This window comes from Oryctolagus cuniculus, chromosome Y, assembly GCF_051225735.1.
Source record: "Oryctolagus cuniculus isolate XC-2025 breed Fujian yellow rabbit chromosome Y, ASM5122573v1, whole genome shotgun sequence".
NCBI classification, from domain to species: Eukaryota; Metazoa; Chordata; class Mammalia; order Lagomorpha; family Leporidae; genus Oryctolagus; species Oryctolagus cuniculus.
The window spans coordinates 3,992,662-4,011,124 of NC_142889.1; the positions used below are offsets into that span (position 1 = coordinate 3,992,662).

Genomic DNA, 18,463 nt, shown 5'->3' on the forward strand with positions numbered 1-18,463 from the left:
AGGCTAGTTGCTCTCGTTTCTGAATCGACGTGTCACCCACTGCGCCTCCCTCGTCTGGGCACTTCATCACTCACTCACTGAAGTTGCTGTTCAGAGTGTCCGCTGTGTCCTGTTCTCTCCTGCTCTAAAGTCACTGAGGAGACAGTACTGACGACGAAGCTGCAAACCCTTTCAAGAAGTCGTGTCTATACACGACCATGTTTTCAAGGCATTTCCGATGGATCTGACTGCCTGTCAAAAAAAAAAAAAAAAATAACTGAGATATTGGGGGTCTTGGTATTAGAAGATGAGCAAACTTTGTAGTTATGAATCTGCCTTGTCCAGCGTGCTCTACACGCCATGTTGATGACCCTCCTCTCCCTGAGAGAAGAGCCAGCCTGAGCCGTGGAGTGAGTGGAGCAGAAAACCAGATTAAAGGATTACAGAACGCAGAACGGGTCAAGTCGGTTTTTCCTATCGAGAGACAGAAACTAGAGTGACCTCCCTGGAGCTCTCAAGGTCACATCTGGGTGCCTGGGCACGAAAAAAGCTAAAAAAAAATACATATATATATATATCTCCAGGTTCTGGAACATTCTAGGACGTTCTAGAATGTTCCGGGATCCCTAGAATTTTTCCGAGGTGTTCTAGAATGTACCAGAACATCACCAAGTGAGTCTGGGGGGATTCTGGGATACGGGTCTGAGTAGAAGTTTCCCGGCTGGGTGTGACGGGTGTCCTGGTGCTGGCCTGGCCCTGCGGACATTGACGTGACATCCGGCGCCCACCGGGGCTGCGGAAACTTCCAGCACGTCGGCAGAGGGTCTCAGACCCCCCAGGACGCTCGCTGGGTTCTCTGGAACATACTGGAACATTCTACAACATTCCAAGACCCCAAAGACACTCACCAAGCGGTCCAGGGCATCCTACGAACATTCTAGAAAATTCTACGTCATCCACCAGTATTCCGGAACACTCCAAGACCAGGCGCTCTAGAATATTCTAAGGCCCCGAGGACGTGCGCCGGGCTCTCTAGAACATTCTGGAACATTCCACAGAATTCCTCGCGATTCCAAGGACATTCCCTGGGCATTCTAGAACATTCTGGAATCCTGGAAACACCCACCAGGGGTTCTGGAAAATTCCAAGGCCCAAGAACGCACGACAGACTCTCCCAGAATTCCCTGGGAGCACTGACCGTTCCGGAACGTCCCTGGTGTCCACCAGGATGTTTGCACAACCTTCGGCCCGCCAACTCCTCCCCCAGCCCTGGCAATAAATAGACGCCGGGTCCCCGCCGGCTCAGACGACGACGAAGACGATGGTGATGAAGATGACGGTGACGAAGGCTCTCCTCCTCGCCCTCACGGTGGGCGTGGCCTGTGCGGACATCGACCCCGCCCAGGTATCATTAATTTGCATCATTAGTTCCCAGTATTAATTCTCGTCATGAATTCATATCATTTCTTCACATCATTACTTCGCATCACTAATTCGCATCACTACTTTGCATTGTTTCTTCAGCCGTATCATTAATGCGCGTCATTTCTTCACCTCCCCAGCTCTCCGGGCCCTGGCGCACCTCCGCCATGGCCTCCGACATCCTGGAAATGATCCTGGAGGATGGGCCACTCCGGATGCTGTTCCGCGAGATGGAGTGCAACGAGGACTGCAACGCCCTGAACGTCTTCTTCTATGTCAAGTGAGGGTCGGGGCCAGGGGAGACAAGCCGAGGCCACAGACAGAGAGCCAGGGGGGAGCAATCGAGCCCAGAGAGCGGGGAAGACAGGCGCCGCCAAGCCCAAGCGATCCCAGAGAGAGAGAGAGAGAGAGCAGGCCAGGGCGACCAGCCGAGCCCAGAGAGAGAGATAGCAGACAGGAGTAGTTGAGCCCAGAGTCAGAGAGCATGTGGGCTAGAGGGGAGTAATGGAGCTGAGAGTGAGCAGACAGGAGTAGTTGAGCCCAGAGACAAAGAGCAAGCTAGGGGGGACCAGCCGAGCCCAGGGAGAGTGAGCAGACAGGAGTAGTTGAGCCCAGAGTCAGAGAGCATGTGGGCTAGAGGGGAGTAATGGAGCTGAGAGTGAGCAGACAGGACCAGCCGATCCCAGAGTCAAAGAGCAGGCCATGGTGGACCAGCCGAGCCCAGAGAAAGAGTAGACAGGAGCAGTTGAGCCCAGAGTCAGAGAACAGGTGGGCTAGAGGGGAGTAATGGAGCTGAGAGAGAGCAGACAGGACCAGCCGATCCCAGAGTCAAAGAGCAGGCCATGGTGGACCAGGCGAGCCCAGAGGGAGAGCAGACAGGAGCAGTTGAGCCCACAGCGAGTGGCCATGTTCCCGGTCTCTCCTTCAGGAAGAACGAGGTATGCACCCCGCACACGGTTGTGGCCCAGAAGAACGCAGACGGCATCTACACCACTGACTGTGAGTACAGAGCATTTCGGAAAGTTCCAGACAATTCCAGACGACCCCAGGGAATGTCCGGTGTGTTCCAGAATGTTCGAGAATGTTCCCAGAAATGTTCCAGGATGCTGCAAATGTCCCAGGATGCTCCAGTTCCTCAATGTTCTAGAATGTTCCAGAATGCGCTAGAATGTCCCAGCATGCCCCGGCACATCCAGAACACCCACCTCTCTCCCTACAGTCGAGGGCCAGACCTCCTTCCAGTTCCACGTATTGGATCCCGCTAGGCTCTTCGTCTTCATCAATAACATGGGGTCCAGCGGCACCACCAGCCGCCTCAGCTTCCTTGTGGGTGAGCCCCCCTCACACACACATGTACACTGCCGGTGCCCGCTAGGGATACGCACCACGACCCGAGAGTCTGAGCCCGACTGTATACAGGGAAAGGGGGGATACAGTCGGTGCCCACTGGATAAAGCGAGTGTATACAGTCAGTGCCCACTAGACATGGTGGGCATATACAGTCGGTGCCCACTAACGCTAGCATATACAGTTGGCGCTCGCTAGATGGGGTGAGTGTATACAGCCACTAAAGTGAGTGTATGCAGTAGGCTCACACTAAAGCAAGCGTACTCAGTCGGCACCCACTCTTGCCACAGTCAAATTGAAAGTCATAAATGACGACCGGCTGGAGGACTACGCGAGGCTCACGGAGCAGAATGGGATCCCGCGGAAGTACATCCGGCGTGTGGGCGACACAGGTGAGGCTGCGGCAGCTTCCGGGCTGACTTGGCGCTGACTCGGCGCTGACTCGGCTTTCCTCTCTCTCCAACAGACACCTGTCCACCCTGAGGACGCCTCCCTTGGAGAAGGTGCCAGAACGTTCTAGACCATTCCAGAACCGCCCCTCCTGCACAATGATTCCTCCCCTGATCGCCTCACCATCTCCTCCCACCTGCGAACGCGCTAGTATGCTCCGGAACATTCTAGAGCATTCTGGATTGATCCAAGATGGTCTGGATTGTTCCAGAATTTCTAGAAAGCTTCGGAACATTCTAGAATCGGCCGTCCCCAGCTTTCTCTGCTTCCTGTTCATGGAATAAACTCATCCCAGGCACAGTCCCAGTCGTTTATTTTAAACGATTTTTATTGTTCCGTCAAAAGACAGAGCGAGCTGGTGGAGGAACCCAGGGGCTACCTCCGGGTCTCCCTGCACTGTCAGTCACCGTTCACTGACAAGGGGGTGGGCTCTGTCATCTGGTGGCTGTCAATCAGCCCTGAGTGACACTGGGGGGGTTCTCCCCGACTCCACTGGCAGCCAGTCACACTCCACCAGGATCCCAGGGCCACATCCGGGTCCCCATGGCCACATCCGGGTCTCCAGGGCAATATCCGGCTCCCCAGGGCTCCACTCATGTCCGCAGTGACACATCCAGGTCCCCAGGGGCACATCCTGGTCCCCAGGGCCACATCCGGGTCTAAGTGCTCCATCCGGGTCTCTGGGCTCCATCTGGGTCCCTAAGGGCTCCATCTGGGTCTCTGGGCTCCATCCGGGACTCCTGGCTCCATCCGAGTCTCTGGGCTCCATACAGGTCTCTGGGCTCCATCGGGGTCTCTGGTCTCCATCTGTATCTCTGGGCTCCATCTGGGTCCCTAAGGAAACATCCTGGTCCCTAAGGCTCCATCCGGGTCTCTGTGCTCCTTCAGGGTCACTAAGGCTACATCCGGGTCCTTAAGGTTTCTTCCGAGTCCTTAAGGCTCCATCCAGGTCTCTGGGCTCCATCCAGGTCTCTGGACCACATCCGGGTCTCTGGGCTCCATCCGGGTTTCGGGGCTCCAACAGTGTCCCTTAGGCTGCATCCAGTCTCTGGGCTCCATCCGAGTCTCTGGGCTCCACCCCGATCTTCAGGGCCACATCCAGGTCCCCAGGGCCATATCCGGGTTCCAGGGCCACATCCGGTTCCCCAGGGCTCCATCCGGGTCTCCAGGGCCACACCAGGGTCTCCAGGGCCACACCAGGGTCTCCAGGGCCACATCCGGATCTCCAGGGCTCCCTCCAGGGCCATATCTGGGTCCCAGGGCTCCACCCAGGGTCTCTGGGCTCTCTCCAGGTCTCTGAGCTACATCCGGGTCCCTAAGGCTCCATCCTGGTCTCTGGGCTCCATCCTGGTCTCGGGGCTCTGCCCAAGTCTCTGGGCTCCATTCGGGTCCCTAAGGCTCCATCCGCATCCCTAAGGCTCCATGCGGGTCTTTGGGCTCCATCCAGGTCCCTAAGGATCCAACCGGGACTCCTGGCTCCATCTGAGTCTCTGGGCTCCATACGGGTCTCGGGGCTCTGCCCGAGTCTCTGGGCTCCATCTGGGTCCCTAAGGCTCCATCCGCATCCCTAAGGCTCCATGCGGGTCTCTGGGCTCCATCCAGGTCCTTAAGGCTCCATCTGAGTCTCTGGGCTCCATTAGAGTCTCTGGGCTCCATCCGGGTCTTTGGGCTCCATCCAGGTCCCTAAGGATCGATCCGGGACTCCTGGCTCCATCCGAGTCTCTGGGCTCCATACAGGTCTCTGGGCTCCATCCAGGTCTCTGGGCTCCATCCATATCTCTGGGCTCCATCTGGGTCCCTAAGGATCCATCCGGGACTCCTGGCTCCATCCGAGTCTCTGGGCTCCATCCAATTCCCTAAGACTCCATCCAAGTCCCTAAGGATCCATCCGGGTCTCTGGGCTCCATCCAGGTCTCTGGGCTCCATCCAAGTCTCTGGGCTCCATCCGGGTTCCTAAGGCTCCATCCGGGTCCCTAAGGCTCCATCCAGTTCCCTAAGGCTCTTCCGAGACTCTGGGCTCCATCTGGGTCCATAAGGCTCCATCCGGGTCCATAAGGCTCCATCCGGGTCTTTGGGCTCAATGCGAGTCTCTGGGCTCCATCCGGGTCTCTGGGCTCCATCCATATCTCTGAGCTCCATCTGGGTCCCTAGGGCTCCATCCTGGTCTCTGGGCTCCATCCTGGTCTCTGGGCTCCATCCGGGTCCCTAAGGCTCCATCCGGATCTCTGGGCTCCATCTGGGTCTCTGGGCTCCACCTGGGTCTCTGGGCTCCATCTGGGTTCCTATGGCTCCATCCGGATCTCTGGGCTCCATCCGGGTCCCTAAGACTCCATCGGGGTCCCTAAGGCTCCATCCGGGTCTCTGGGCTCCATCCGAGTCCTTAAGGCTCTATCCGGTCTCTTGGCTCAATCCGAGTCTCTGGGCTCCATCCGGGTCTCTGAGCTCCATCCGGGTCTGCAGGGCCACATCGGGTCTCCCAGGGCTCCACATACGGCACCCAGGGCCACATCCGGTTCCCCAAGGGACATATCGGGGTCCCCAGGGCCACATCCAGGTGTCTCGGGCCATTACCGGTTCTCCAGGGCCACATCCGGGTCTAGGGCCACATCCAGGTCTCCAGGGCTCCCTCCAGGGCCACATTCGGGTTTCAAGGGCTCTATCCGGGTCTCTAGGGCTCCACCCCTGTCTCCAGGGCAACATTCGTGTCTCCACACCACATCCGGATCCTCAGGGCCACATTCAGGTGTCCAGGGCTACATTCAGGTCTCTAGGGCTACATCAGGATCTCTAGGGTCACATCTGGGTCTCCAGGCCCACATTGGGGTCTCCAGGGCTCCATCCGGGTCCAGGGCCACATCCAGGTCTCCAGGGCTCCATCCAGGTCTCCAGGAACATCTGAGTCTCCAGGGCCACATCAGCATGATCAGGGCCACATCCGGGTCTCTAGGGCTCTCTCCAGGGCCACATCCAGGTCTCCATCACTACATCCGGCTCTCTATGGCGCCATCCAGGTCTCCAGGGTCACATCCGGATCTCCAGGGCCACATACGGGCTCCCAGGGCCACATCCGGGTCCTTAGAGTCACATGGGGGTCTCCAGGGCCACACCCGGGTCTCTAGGGCCACATCTGGGTCTCCCAGGGCTCCATCCGGGTCCCCCAGGTCCACATCCGGGTTGCCAAGGCCACATCGGGGTCTCCCAGGGCTCCATCCAGGTCCACATCAGGTCCCCAGGGCCACATCCAGTTCTCCCAGGGCCACATTCGGGTCCCCACGTCCACACCCGGGTCCCAGGGCCACATCCAGGTCCCTAGGGCCATATCCGGGTCTCCAGGGCTCCATCCAGGTCTCTAAGGCTTTATCCAAGTCTCTGGGTTCCATCAGAGTCTCTGGGCTCCATCCGTATCTCTGAGCTCCATCCAGGTTCCTAAGACTCCATCCGGGTCTCTGGGCTCCATCCGAGCCCCTAATGCTCTATCTCACTCTCTGGGCTCCATCCAAGTCTCTGGGCTCCATCCGGATTCCTAAGGCTCCATCAGGTCTCTGAGCTCCATCTGGGTCCCTAAGGCTCCATCCGGATATCTGGGCTCTATCAGGTCTCTGGGCTCCATCCGGGTTCCTAAGGCTCCATCCAAGTCTCTGGGCTCCATCCAGGTCCCTAAGACTCCATCAAGGTCCCTAAGGCTCCATCCGGGTCTCTGGGCTCCATCCGGGTCTCTGGGCTCCATCCGGGTCCCTAATGCTCCATCGGGGTCCCTAAGGCTCCATCCGGGTCTCTGGGTTCCATCCGAGTCCCTAAGATTCCATCCGGGTCCCTAAGGCTACATCCGGGTCTCTAGGGCCATATCCGAGTCTCCAGGGCCACATCCATTATCTCCAGGGCTCCCTCCAGGGCCACATCTGGGTTCCAGGGCTCCACCCGGGTCTCCAGGGCCACATTCGGTTCCTCAGGGCCACATAGGGGTCTCCAGGGCCACATCCGGGTCTCCAGGGCTCCCTCCAGGGCCACATTCGGGTTTCAAGGGCTCTATCCGGGTCTCTAGGGCTCCACCCCTGTCTCCAGGGCAACATTCGTGTCTCCACACCACATCCGGATCCTCAGGGCCACATTCAGGTGTCCAGGGCTACATTCAGGTCTCTAGGGCTACATCAGGATCTCTAGGGTCACATCTGGGTCTCCAGGCCCACATTGGGGTCTCCAGGGCTCCATCCGGGTCCAGGGCCACATCCAGGTCTCCAGGGCCACATCCGGGTCTCCAGGGCTCCCTCCAAGGCTACATCTGGGTCCCAGGGCTCCACCCGGGTCCCAAGGGCCACATCTGGGTCCCCAGGGCCACCAACAGGTCTCCGGGCTACATCGGGTTCTCTGGGCTCCATCCGGGTCACTGGGCTCCATCCGGGTCTCTGGGCAACATCTGGGTGTCTGGGCTCTCTCTGAGTCTCTGGGCTCTCTCCAGGTCTCTGAGCTACATCCGTGTCCATAAGGCTCCATCCGAGTCTGGGCTCCAACCGAGTCTCTGGGCACCAGCAAGGTCCCTAGGATCCATCCGGGTTCCTAAGGCTCCATCCGGGTCCCTAAGGTTCCATTCGGGTCCCTAAAGCTCCATCCGAGTCTCTGGGCTCCATTAGGGTCTGTGGGATCCATCCGGGACCCTAAGACTCCATCCGGGTTTCTGGGCTCCATCCAGGTCCCTAAGGCTCCATCCAGGTCCCTAAGGCTCCATACGCGTCCCTAAGGCTCCATCCGGGTCTCTGGGCTCAATCCGGGTCGCTAAGGATCCATTCCGGTCTCTGTGCTCCACCCGGGTCTCCAGGGCCACATCCGGGTCACTGCGCTCCATCTGGGTCTCTGGGCTCCATTAGAGTCTCTGGGCTCCATCCAGGTCTCTGGGCCCCATCCGAGTCTCTGGGCTCTATCCGGGTCTCTGGGCCACATCAGGCTCTCTGAGCTCCATCCGGGTCACTGGGCTCCATCCGGGTCTCTGGGCCACATCGGGGTCATTGGCTCCATCCGGGTCTCTGGGCCACATCGGGCTCTCTGAGCTCCATTCGAGTCTCTGGGCTCTCTCCAGGTCTCTGAGCTACATCCGGGTCCCTAAGGCTCCATCCTCTTCTCTGGGCTCCATCCTAGTCTCAGGGCTCCATCCGAGTCTCTGGGCTCCATCCGAGTCTCTGGGCTCCATCCGGGTCCCTAAGGCTCCATTCCGGTCTCTGGGCTCCATCCGAGTCTCTGGGCTCCACCAGGGTCTCCGGGCCACATCCGAGTCCCCATTGCCACATCCGGGTCCACAGGGCCACCTCCAGGTCTCTGGATTCCATCGGGTTCTCTGGGCTTCATCCGAGTCTCTGTGCTGCATCCGGGTCTCTTGGCTCATTCCGGGTACCTAAGGCTCCATCCGAGTCTCTGAACTCCATCCGGGTCCCTAAGACTCCATCCGAGTTCCTAAGGCTCTATCTGGGTTCCTAAGGCTCCATCCGAGTCTATGGATTCCCTCCGGCTTACACAGAGCCGGGCGGGGATACTACACCTTCCCGAAGCCTCAGCGGCGGCGGCGACGCTCTACGTGTGGGCTGTACTGGCCTGAGTGACAGGTAGCCGACCCAATGGCTTCCCCGGTCTCAGACTCCGGACCGCTCAGACGTGGGGTGGGTGTGTGCTTCCTGTTTCGGAGGCGTCTGCTCGGGGCGGAAATGGTGTGGAAAGGAACCGTGTTTCAACCCAGCTGTCTTCTTTCTCTTCTTTGAAAAAAAGCTCTGAGGCCTAATTTTCCTGACCTAAATGATCATTTTTCGTCTGTCACCTGTGGGCCATATTTCCTGGTTTCACATTGCCCAGCCACCCTCTGCTTGGACAGGGTGGACCGGGGAGACTACAACTCCCCAAAGCCTCAGCGGCAGGGCGCTCTGCGGCTGGGCTCGTCTGAGTGACAGGTCGGGCAGCCATTGGCTTCACGCGGTCTCAGACTCCGTTGCCAATCAGATGCTGAGTGGTTGTGTCGCCCTGTTTCTGCGGCTCGGGGCGGAAATGGTGTGGAAAGGAACCGCCTCGAGCCACGCCCCTCGCGGCTCCTGACTGGACGCGGGAAGTGACGTCTGCGCGCACCACGCGGCAGTCGTCCCGCCCATGTCCAGCTCGGACCGGACGGGCAGCTTCGGGTCTGGGTCCCGCACGTCCCTGGCAGCCCCTGAGCGGGCGCGTACCCGCCTGTCCGTCCGCCAGAACCTCGCCCTGTAGCTTGGCCCTGCCTGCCCTTGTCTGGGAGGAGGAACGCGCAGTAGGAGCCCAGAACCTGTCTTCTGCCACGCTGCCTGCCCGCGCCCAGCACGGGCGGGACAGGCCGGACTGTTCCTCCTCATCCAGCAGAGCCACTCAGGGCCGGGCAGAGGGCGAGGTTCTGAACCTAGACCTGCACCTCACTCGTCCAGGGAGGCCAGGCAGCCACCGGCGAGGAAGGAGGTGGCGTTCTGAGCGCGCACTGGAAAAAGTCATTAGCGGCAGTGCAGAGGGCGGGAGGAGGCGCTCTCCGGCAGCTTCCGGGTCGCGTTAGGGGCAGCAGGAGCGCTAAGGGGGTGGGGTGCTGGCGGGAGACTGACAGATTCCCGGTCCAGTCAGGGGCAGAAGGAGCGCCAAGGGGGTGGGGTGCTGGCGGGAGACTGACAGGATCCCGGTCCAGTCAGGGGAAGGCAGCACCGCCAAGGGGGTGGGGTTTAGGCGGGAGACTGACAGGTTCCCCGTCCAGTCTGGGGCAGGCAGGGGAACGCTAAAGGGGTGGGGTGCTGGCGGGAGACTGACAGGTTCCCCGTCCAGTCAGGGGCAGAAGGAGCGCCGAGTGGGTGCGGTTTACTCTCTTTTCTCGAAAATAAAAGCTCTATGATCTAATTTTCCTGACCTAAGTTATCATTTTTCTTTTATCATCTGTGGGCCATATTCCCTGGTTTCGCATTGTCCAGCCACGCTCGGCTTGCACAGAGCGGGGCGGGGAGACTACAACTCCCAGAAGCCTCAGCGGCGGCGGCGACGCTCTACGTGTGGGCTGTACTGGCCTGAGTGACAGGTAGCCGACCCAATGGCTTCCCCGGTCTCAGATTCCGAACCGCTCAGACGCGGGGTGGGTGTGTGCTTCCTGTTTCGGAGGCGTCTGCTCGGGGCGGAAATTCTATATGTAAGAGCTGAGAAAGCTTTCTTTTCTTTCAAAAAAAAAAAAAAGCTGTGAGGCCTAATTTTCCTGACCTGAGCTATCATTTTCCTTTTATCATCTGTGGGCCATATTTCCTGGTTTCACATTGCCCAGCCACCCTCTGCTTGGACAGGGTGGACCGGGGAGACTACAACTCCCCAAAGCCTCAGCGGCAGGGCGCTCTGCGGCTGGGCTCGTCTGAGTGACAGGTCGGGCAGCCATTGGCTTCACGCGGTCTCAGACTCCGTTGCCAATCAGATGCTGAGTGGTTGTGTCGCCCTGTTTCTGCGGCTCGGGGCGGAAATGGTGTGGAAAGGAACCGCCTCGAGCCACGCCCCTCGCGGCTCCTGACTGGACGCGGGAAGTGACGTCTGCGCGCACCACGCGGCAGTCGTCCCGCCCATGTCCAGCTCGGACTGGACGAGGCAGCTTCGGGTCTGGGTCCCGCACGTCCCTGGCAGCCCCTGAGCGGGCGCGTACCCGCCTGTCCGTCCGCCAGAACCTCGCCCTGTAGCTTGGCCCTGCCTGCCCTTGTCTGGGAGGAGGAACGCGCAGTAGGAGCCCAGAACCTGTCTTCTGCCACGCTGCCTGCCCGCGCCCAGCACGGGCGGGACAGGCCGCACTGTTCCTCCTCATCCAGCAGAGCCACTCAGGGCCAGGCAGAGGGCGAGGATCTGAACCTAGACCTGCGCCTCACTCGTCCAGGGAGGCCAGGCAGCCACCGGCGAGGAAGGAGGTGGCGTTCTGAGCGCGCACTGGAAAAAGTCATTAGCGGCAGTGCAGAGGGCGGGAGGAGGCGCCCTCGGGCAGCTTCCGGGTCGAGTTAGGGGCAGCAGGAGCGCTAAGGGGGTGGGTGGGGTGCTGGCGGGAGACTGACAGGTTCCCGGTCCAGTCAGGGGCAAAAGGAGCGCCGAGGGGGTGGGGTTTAGGCGGGAGACTGAGAGGTTCCCCGTCCAGTCAGGGGCAGAAGGAGCGCCAAGGGGGTGGGGTGCTGGCGGCAGACTGACAGGATCCCGGTCCAGTCAGGGGCAGGCAACATGGTCTTGAACCCAGCTCACTTCTCTCTTTTCTTAGTTTGAAGGCAGAGTGGACAGTGAGAGAGAGACAGAGAGAAAGGTCTTCCTTTGCCGTTGGTTCACCCTCCCATGGCTGCTGCGGCCGGCGCACCGCGCTGATCCGATGGCAGGAGCCAGGTACTTTTCCTGGTCTCCCATGGGGTGCAGGGCCCAAGCACCTGGGCCATCCTCCACTGCACTCCCTGGCCACAGCAGAGAGCTGGCCTGGAAGAGGGGCAACCGGGACAGAATCCGGCGCCCCCACCGGGACTAGAACCCGGTGTGCCGGCGCCGCAAGGTGGAGGATTAGCCTATTGAGCCACGGCTCCGGCTCGATCAAGGAGCTTTTTTTAAAAGAAAAGAGAGGAGAGAGCTGTGTGAAATGCGGTTCAGCACCACTTCCGCCCCGAGCCGCTGAAACAGGAAGCACACGCCCGCCCAGCCTCTGATTGGTCCCCGAGTCTGAGACCGGAGAAGCCATAGGCTGTGCTACCTGTCACTCGTACGAGCCCAGCCCAGTCGTAGAGCGCCGCATCCGCCGCCGCTAGGGCTCCTGGCAGCTGTAGTTCAGGGCTGCGTTCAGACAAGGCAAGTGTGCCTGCACAATTTGAAATCAGGAAAGATGGCCCAAAAATGATAAAAGAAAAATGATAACTTAGGTCCGGAAAATTAGATCATAGAGCTTTTATTTTCAAGAAAAGAGAGAAGTGAGTTGGGTTGAACGTGGTTTGTTTCAAGACCACGTCCGTCGGGAGCCGCAGAAACAGGAAGCCCGCAACCACCCAGCATCTGATTGGCCCCCGGGTCTGAGACGCGTGAAGCCATTGGCTTGCGGACCTGTCACTCAGGCGAGTCCAGCCCAGACGCAAAGCGACGCTCTCGCTGAGCCGTTTGGGAGTTGTGGTCTCCCCGCTCCGCCCAGTTCAAGCCTAGCGTGGCTGGGCAATGTGAAACCAGGAAATATGGCCCACAGATGATAACAGAAAAATGATAGCTCAGGTCAGGAAAATTAGGCCTCACAGCTTTTTTTTTTTTTTTTGAAAGAAAAGAAAGCTTTCTCAGCTCTTACATATAGAATTTCCGCCCCGAGCAGACGCCTCCGAAACAGGAAGCACACACCCACCCCGCGTCTGAGCGGTCCGGAGTCTGAGACCGGGGAAGCCATTGGGTCGGCTACCTGTCACTCAGGCCAGTACAGCCCACACGTAGAGCGTCGCCGCCGCCGCTGAGGCTTCGGGGAGTTGTAGTCTCCCCGCCCCGCTCTGTGCAAGCCGAGCGTGGCTGGACAATGTGAGACCAGGGAATATGGCCCACAGATGATAAAAGAAAAATGATAACTTAGGTCAGGAAAATTAGATCATAGAGCTTTTATTTTCAAGAAAAGAGAGAAGGCCAGCGCCGCGGCTCACTAGGCTAATCCTCCAGCTAGCGGCGCCGGCACACCGGGTTCTAGTCCCGGTGGGGGCGCCGGATTCTGTCCCGGTTGCCCCTCTTCCAGGCCAGCTCTCTGCTGTGGCCAGGGAGTGCAGTGGAGGATGGCCCAAGTGTTGGGCCCTGCACCCCATGGGAGACCAGGAAAAGTACCTGGCTCCTGCCATCGGATCAGCGCGGTGCGCTGGCCACAGCGCACCGACCGCAGCGGCCATTGGAGGGTGAACCAACGGCAAAAGGAAGACCTTTCTCTGTCTCTCTCTCTCACTGTCCACGCTGCCTGTCAAAAAAATAAAAGGCGGCGCTGCGGCTCACTAGGCTAATCCTCCGCATAGCGGCGCCGGCACGCCGGGTTCTAGTCCCGGTGGGGGCGCCGGATTCTGTCCCGGTTGCCCCTCTTCCAGGCCAGCTCTCTGCTGTGGCCCGGGAGTGCAGTGAAGGATGGCCCAGGTGCTTGGCCCTGCACCCCATGGGAGACCAGGAGAAGTACCTGGCTCCTGCCATCACATCAGCGCGGTGCGCTGGCCGCTTTGGCCACTGGAGGGTGAACCAACGGAAAAGACCTTTCTCTCTGTGTCTCTCTCATGGTCTATAACTCTGCCTCTCAGATAAATGTAATCTTTTTTTTTAAAGATTTATGTATTTGAAAGGGTTACACAGAAGTTTTTATTCACAAGAAGCTATGAGCTAATGTATAATCTTTAAGTTTTTTTTTGTTTTTTGTTTTTTGGTTTTTTTTGAAGGCAGAGTGGACAGTGAGAGAGAGACAGAGAGAAAGGTCTTCCTTTGCCGTTGGTTCACCCTCCAATGGCTGCTGCGGCCAGCGCACCGCGTTGATCCGAAGCCAGGAGCCAGGTGCTTCTCCTGGTCTCCCATGGGGTGCAGGGCCCAAGCACTTGGGCCATCCTCCACTGCACTTCCTGGCCACAGCAGAGAGCTGGCCTGGAAGAGGGGCAACCGGGACAGAATCCGGTGCTCAAATGGGATGTTAGCATTGTAGGCCAGGGTGTTAAACCACTGCACCACAGCGCTGGCCCCATAAATAAAATCTTTAAAAAAAATGCACATTGGACAGTTAACTCAGAAATCAGGAAAAGTGACCAGCTAACATGTGAAAACTTCACAATTTAGGTTTTCAAATTAATGAAAATATAATTATAAATTCATCAATATTGTGTCATAGAGTTCTGAAATTTTACTCTTGTGAGGATTTTGTAATCTGTTTCCCTTCTATTTGTTTATTGATTATTTCTAGAAGATTGCTGTGTGCTATCATTCATATTTTTATTTTTTCTTTATTTTAAAATTATTGTTTTAATTGCCCATATTTTTGTGGTATAGTATGGTAATAGATTCATATATACAAATGTGCAATAATTAAATCAGGCTCAGATTTTTTTAAAGAATGGCTTTTTTTTTGAGAAAAAGAGAAAGAGCTACCATTTGTTGTTGCACTCATGTTCTTAAAGATTTCTTTGAAACACAGAGAGAAAGAGAGAGGGTGACATGGAGAACGACATCTTCCACCACCACTTCTTTCAACAAGTGGTTATAACAGCCAGGGCTTGGGTAGGTGGAAGCCTGCAGCCAAGAACACCATTTAGCTCTCCTGTGTGGTCATCAGGTACATTAACAGGAAGCTGCATCAGAACTGGAGCGGTGATGACTTTGGCATGTGATATAGGCAACCCAGCCCACTGTATCAGATTGCTTATTCCTAGGCTTGTTTCTACTGAAATTGGGCCCGATGTTGTTGGTTGAGAGAAGCAGTAGAAAATGACTCAGCCTAGAGTTTTTTGTGGCCCTTGGGGAAATAAAGCAACAAAAGGGCAATCTCTCTGTATTTCTGTCTGGCTCTGTTTCTCTCTGTCTCTGTAAGTCTGACTTTTCAATAAATAAATCTTGAAAAAAATCACTGAGATTTTTATGAGAACAAAGAACATTTTTTGCAACTCTTTTATTCTCCTCAGAGTATGCACAAGTAATCAAAATGCTGGGAAATGGACGATTAGAAGCAATGTGCTTTGATGGTGTAAAGCGATTATGCCATATTAGAGGAAAATTGAGAAAGAAGGTAGGTGTATAGATTTCTTTTATTATAAAATTTGCTGCAAAGAATTACTTTACTTCAAGTATACAACTGTTTGCCAAGCAGTTCAATTTTGTAAATTGCCAAAGACTTAAAACGAAACAGTTATTTATTTGAGAACACAAATTAAACTTCTCAAAAGATTCTATTTGTATAAAGAATTATATATTGTAGCTGTAAATGTTTACTGGATAGTTAATATAGAAATGATAAATGATTTCTACAGTACTACATTCAACTAAATGTTAATGTGAAAAAAACAATTTTTTAGTTTTAAAAGTGACAAAAGAGATGGGTAATTCATTCAGTTTATGTGTTACATTTTAGTTAAATAGAACTGCAAATGGTATGAGAAATTTGAATGTGAAGTCCTATAGATTCCTTTTGAAATGTATACATTGTTTAATGATAGTATCCATTTCACTTGAACACTTTTGAAGAGACTTCCTATGTGTGGATTTCATATTTTGGGTACCAGAATTTCTTTTTTAATTTCTTTCTGAACTGTTGGAAAACCCTTTGTAGTATGTGTTTTGTGGAAAGATTCATTTAACATTAAAATCATCTTCAAATGAAAATAATATGCTGTAAAATCTGTTTCATAGGTTTGGATAAATACCTCAGACATTATTTTGATTGGTCTCCGAGAGTATCAGGTAAAAACTAAGTTTAAATTTATGTTGCAGCCTCCATAGCAAGTCATTAATTGTTAGGAAACACAGAATTAACATTGTTGGGCAATTCTAGGCCAGTGTGTTTTTAACCATTCTGCTGTTTGCATTTTGTTTAACACTATAGTGTTTTTACTACAATTTATTAATCGTGTATTTGTTTTTATTTTTTGTAAGAAGACTTGGTCAATACAGTTTCTATTTATATATGTATTTATTTTAAATATTTATTTATTTATTTGAAAGGCAGAGTTACAGAGAGCCCGAGACAGAAGCAGTGAGTGAGAAAGAAAGGCCTTTATTTGAAAGATTTACAGAGAGAAGCAGAGAAAGAGACATCTTCCATCCGTTGGTTCACTGTCCAGTTGGCTGCAACAGCCAGAGCTCCACGATCCAGGAGCCAGGTGCAGCTCTGGCTGTTGCAGCCAACTGGAGAGTGAACCAACGTTGGAAGACGTCTCTGTCTCCTCCTCTTTCTCTGTATATCTGTCTTTCAAATAAATAAAATAAATCTTTAAAAAAAAGAAAAAAACTTCGCAGAATGCACAGAGCAGTCAAAGCTGGAATAAGCCAAAGCCAGGAACCTGAAACTCAATCTAGTTTTCCTATAGGATTTGAGGGTTGTCCCAGCCTCTTTAGTTTTCCAAAAACCTGTTCTTAAGTCATAATTTGTTGTTTTTCAAAACTGAATATTTTGTATGTCATTATGATGTTTTGTTACTACTGCTTGTTTTTAGTGATTTATGAAAAATAGAAGATTGTTTCCCTGTCCTACTTTATTCAGATGAAATTACAGATGTCCTATATTTTTAATTATTTAAAATTATATATTTTTTTCTATTTGTTTTAGAATTTTTTACTAGAGTACGGGTGGGTAAAGGAAGAAAAGCAGTGCAGTGTTATGAGTTTTACAAGTTTGTTTATTTCTAAGGATAACAAAGCAGACGTAATTTTAAAATACAATGCAGATGAAGCTAGAAGTCTGAAGGCATATGGCGAGCTTCCTGAACATGGTAATGTCTATTATTATTAATCTACTCTGTCATAGATATTTTCTTTTTTTTCTTTTTTTTATTTTATTTTATTTTATTTATTTATTTATTTATTTATTTATTTATTTATTTATTTATTTATTTATTTTGGCAGGCAGAGTGGACAGTGAGAGAGAGACAGAGAGAAAGGTCTTCCTTTGCCGTTGGTTCACCCTCCAATGGCCGCCGCGGCCGGCGCACCACGCTGATCCGATGGCAGGAGCCAGGAGCCAGGTGCTTTTCCTGGTCTCCCATGGGGTGCAGGGCCCAAGCACCTGGGCCATCCTCCACTGCACTCCCTGGCCACAGCAGAGAGCTGGCCTGGAAGAGGGGCAACCGGGACAGAATCCGGCGCCCGGACCGGGACTAGAACCCGGTGTGCCGGCGCCGCAAGGCGGAGGATTAGTCTACTGAGCCGCGGTGCCGGCTATGTCATAGATATTTTCATTCTTTGTGTTTAGTTGAAGGAATTTTCATGGAGTTGTCTGTGACATTAAATATATACACTTTCTGGTGAGTTTGTAAGTTTGCAAAACTTTGAAACCTGGATTTGTATAAACGTCTGTCAAAGTAACACATTATTAGCATTTTTCCATTTAACATTTCTCAGCCGACTCATAGTTTTCATTTTCTTAAAAAGATTTTATTTATTTATCTGAGAGGTAGAGTTGCAGACAGTGAGAGGGAGAGACACAGAGAAAGATCTGAAAATCAATTGAAATTCTTTGCATTTGAGGAAGTGCCGATGTCTGTGAATTAGTCTAGCACCTCCTTTTCTCTTTTATTATGTATTTATTTTAAAAAGATTTATTTATTTATTTAAAAGACAAAATTACAGAGAGACATAGAGATGAGACAGAGAGAGAGAGGTCCTCCACCCACTGGTTCACTCTCCAATTGGCCACAATGGCCAGAGCTGTGCTGATCTGAAGCCAGGAGCCAGGAGCTTCCTCTGGGTCTCCCATGTGGGTGCAGGGGCCCAAGGACTTGAGCCATCTCCAACTGCTTTCCCAGGCCAGAGCAGAGAGCTAGATCAGAAATGAAGTAGCCAGGACTCGAACTGGTGCCCATATGGGATGGTGTCGCTGCAGGCAGATGCTTAGCCCAGTATGCCACAGCACAAGCTGTGCGTCACTGTTATTTCTTAAATGATAAACATGATTTGACTAAATCTTGCTCTGGTTTGCTAAGTTTCTCCAGTAGTTGTAGAACTAGTTGTTTTAATCTCATGATGTTTTATACTTCATGTGACTACATGTTGTTTAGTCATACTCATTTGATGTTTTTAAAATTGTTAAATTTTTAAAATGTTATTAAAATTATGTTGCACTGAACAAAAGTGCAGCACATATATTCTCTGTTGTAATGACTTAGGAATAGATGAATTTCTGGGGGATTTTGTTGTTAGATTGCTTTATATAGCTTCATAAAGCAATATATTTTGCTCCTAATAGCAGAACTTTGGTTGAATGGAAGGTTGGCCTATAATAAGACTCTTGCGGTTACTCATTTTAATAACATTTTAATTGTGTAATGAATGTTTTTTATGCATTTATTATTTATTTAGCTAAAATCAATGAAACTGATACATTTGGTCCTGGAGATGATGATGAAATCCAGTTTGATGATATTGGAGATGATAATGAAGACATTGATGATGTAAGTACATGACCCTAAAGGTTGAGGGGGTGTGTTTGCTAATAATGTTTAGTGCTTAATGCATAATGGAAATGCTGTGAATTTGAATATATTATTAGAAACAATCTAGCCAATCTACGTGTTTATACTTGGACAAGCACTTTCTGAAAAGT

The 18,463-nt window shown here is 53.2% G+C and overlaps 1 long non-coding RNA gene across 1 annotated transcript; it reads left to right on the top strand.

Annotated features, from left to right (window-relative positions):
- Window positions 1-2,269: 2,269 nt before the first annotated feature.
- LOC149119129 (uncharacterized) lies at window positions 2,270-8,766 on the top strand. The gene is made up of 2 exons (XR_016228754.1): window positions 2,270-2,400; window positions 3,039-8,766. It is a non-coding gene; the product is annotated as an uncharacterized LOC149119129 (long non-coding RNA).
- Window positions 8,767-18,463: the final 9,697 nt, after the last annotated feature.